The 3,229-nt window shown below is 50.5% G+C and overlaps 1 long non-coding RNA gene across 1 annotated transcript in view; it reads right to left on the reverse strand.

The window, feature by feature from the left end:
* Positions 1-682: 682 nt before the first annotated feature.
* The window catches only part of LOC101980059, a 3,670-nt gene continuing 1,123 nt past the window's right edge, over positions 683-3,229 (reverse strand). The window contains exon 4 of the long non-coding RNA XR_258475.2: positions 683-1,261. This is a non-coding gene — a long non-coding RNA (uncharacterized LOC101980059). The remainder of the gene's footprint in view (positions 1,262-3,229) is intronic.

Here is a 3,229-nt window from a genome sequence, read left to right on the forward strand (position 1 = left end):
CATGCTCAGGATGTCAGTCACAGCCAAGGAGACCTCAGGTCTAGCTCATCCCATGAGGCTGGAAATTTATGTCTCTTGGAAGTGGAACTTCTCTTTTCTTTCCAAGTCTTCCTTGTCTCTCTTTCCAGAGGCTGGGTTTGGGAAGGAAAAGAGGAAAGAGGAAAAGGGGTGCCTGTAAGTTCACACCCCAGCATAAGGTGACCAGAAAATGAATGAGTCCAATATCTGCCAGAGAGAAGACTGGGGAGCAGACAAGATCTGTTCATGCCCACTGGGACCCCAAAGGACCTCGGTTGTGCCTCGTCCCCACCCTCAACCTCTCAGACCTTCCTATTTCAAAGAACCAGAAAACATGGAAACATTGTCTACCATCCCAGCTATGTGCTCCCCGTGCTTTCCTGAGCCCTGCTGGCTTCACCCTCAGAGAGGGAAGTAGTGGCTTTGGCTAGCCCATAGCCTTGGGCTTCAAGCAGCCATGCTGAGTTGTAATTAGTCATGACTCCAAATACTTTTTTTTGATCAAACCAACCTCGGAAAGTCTACACCCTTCCTGGGTTGTCCCAGGGTGCAGATCGACCACCAGTTCTACCAGGGGATGAGCTCTGCTTAGGACCCCAAGACACAAGGGTTGCTTCTCTGCTCCTAAAGTCAATCACAGGGAAGGTAGACCGGTATGATTGGGTATTGTCTTTATTACTCAGTATTAACAAACAATAAAAACGGCGGGACAAGGCTACATTTGAATCCCAATACTGCACAGACCTGAGGATCATGAGTTTGAGGCCAGCCTGCCATGTTTGATGAGAGACTTTGTCTCAAAGGAAAAGGGGGGAAAAGCAAATTTAAATGCTTAGGTTGGGTTTCCTTGGCCTTGGTTCTTCTGCAAGCTTGGCAGGAAATGTTTTAGGTATCACTGCTCTAGGGACCTCAGTGCCCTGCTCCCAAAGTCTAACAGCCCCAGGTACCCGAGACATTGCCTTAGCTGTAGCCACAAGTCCCAGTGGACCTCTGAGGTCCTGATCTCAGGGTGTTGGGTGCAAGCAGGCTGGGGAGGGAGGTCGGCGCCGGCGTGGAATTTCTTTATCGGGATTCCGAGAGTCGCCAGCTTCTTGGCTTCTTTAAGCGATCCCAGAGAGACACCTTTCGATCTTTTGTCAGACGTCTCGGCCCTTAATAGCTAAATTTATTTGGTTTAAAACGGCGATGGGAGACGTGGGGAGGGAAGATCTTTCGTCGGTCATTGGGTGGCCCAGATAACAAGCTTTAAGAGAGATGGAAGAAGAAAGTAAAAAGGTTAATGGCTGAGGGTGGGCCGCAGGAGCCCAGCGTGGGGCTTTTACGGCGACGTTCCTTGGCTCCCCCCCCTTATCGCCACCGCGCCTTACTGCCGCGTAAGAAGTACATTAAGTCACGTAAACAGCGCACGGAGAGGGGTGCCACCGCGATGACCTTTTGGGCAGCTGCGAGCCCACCTCGGCGTTGAGTCAGTGGCTGCCGGCCGGGGTCACCCAGGACTGGGCGCTCACCGGGCGGGGTCCCTTGCGTGGTTTGATTCCCACCGCCCGAGGCCAAGTGGAAGGGGGGACCTGCACCAGAAATTGGGGAGACCTTCTCTCCCGCCACCTGATCACGTCTGGAGCGGTTTTGTTTGTTTATGGGAAATTAAGAATAAAGGGGCGGAAGGAAAGGGGAGAAGCGGGATTAAAAGAAAGGGAAAAGAAGGTAGCATTGGAAGGGAGAAAGGGAGGCAAGGAAAGGCAAGCGTAAGAGTATTCTGGTGTCCCATATGGGGACACAATCCACCCTTTTACTGGACTGGGACACTGGGGAGAATGGGGGAGAGCCAAGGTGACCTGTATCGTTGGGTGGAAGAGTCCCCAGGACAGTAAGAAATGTGGTATAATTGACAAGGCTCTTTTTAATACACGTGTATTTCCTTCTCATTTTGGAGTGCGTGGGAATAGAACTTGCATCTTTGCACAATAAGTAACTTTCCAGTGAATTATAGCCTCAGCCTAATATTTTTATATCTAAAATCCAAACCTTGTTTAAGACAGAAATTGCGTGTATATTTTCCCTCCTTTCAGAATCGACGTTGAAACAGAGAGAAGCTTCGTAAAATGACAAGCTTGAGTTTGCAGGCCAAAGGTGTATGGCGACGCGCGTCCAGGCCCAGGTCTGTGGTGCCCCCGGAAGCCAAACGCCACCAAGTCCCCAAACACCCCTTCCGTTTCAGCTACAGAGCCCCCGCCCCTTGCCCAATTGGCTGCTGCGTTCTTGCTAGATTTGAAAGGCGACTGGTGGGGTGGCCCGGCCCAACTAAATGAAGGGGGGGGGGGGGGAGCAATGCCCCAGAGCCTGCTCTCTTTCGGAGGTAGGAATAAGGTTCGCCTGGAGGGCTTGCTCCTCAGGGCGAAATAGTTCTGTGAGAAAAGGTTTCGTTGAAGATTAGCAAAACTGGGAAGGGAAGACAGGAGAGGCAAAAGAAAATGGAAAAGAAAGAGAAACAAAACATAACAAAGCAAAAAACATAAAAACACTTAAACTTCTAGGAGTTATTTGGGACATGATGGGGATCATCTCCAGACCTTGGGATTCCCCCTAGTTTGGGGTGCTTTCTGTTTCCTCAGCACCCTGGATCCCGCTGGCCTTCCATTCCCCAGGAGCGGCTAGCCTGAGGCCGGGGGGTGGGGGACGGTTTTGAATCGTGCCTTTGCCGCGAGGGTGTCGTTGCCAGAGTCCAGGAGTCCGAAAGTAGCAAACTGGAGTGAGTTTCCAGGCAGCTCAGGTCTTGTTTTAGCCAGCCGATCGGGTTAAACAGTTTGATTTTTACATTAGCTGACATGAGAAATTATTTCTCTAACCTATTTCTCGTTCGGAAAGCCAGTTTTTCTTTTTCTGTGTTTCTTTCTTTCTTTCTTTCTCTTTTCTTTTTCTTTCTTTTTTTCTAAAGTGAATTTTGCGACCATGAGAGAAAAAACAATGATCTATCTTCCTCCTTTGTTTGGTGACACTACTAAAATGTTTGGAAATGTGGAGGATAGAATTGAGGGCCCGTACCCGAGCCCCTAGAACCTGAACGTGGTCGAATCTGTCAATATGGTCTGGGCCCTTCACCTCTGTCCCAGAGGCGCCAGGGGCAGTGTGCTCCCTAGGCTCAGCTGCCTAGCGGCTTTCCGGAAAGCAAATCAGTGTGTGTGTGTGTGTGTGTGTGCGCGCGCGCGCGCGC

Source organism: Microtus ochrogaster, chromosome 18 (genome assembly GCF_000317375.1).
Source record: "Microtus ochrogaster isolate Prairie Vole_2 chromosome 18, MicOch1.0, whole genome shotgun sequence".
Classification (NCBI taxonomy): Eukaryota; Metazoa; Chordata; class Mammalia; order Rodentia; family Cricetidae; genus Microtus; species Microtus ochrogaster.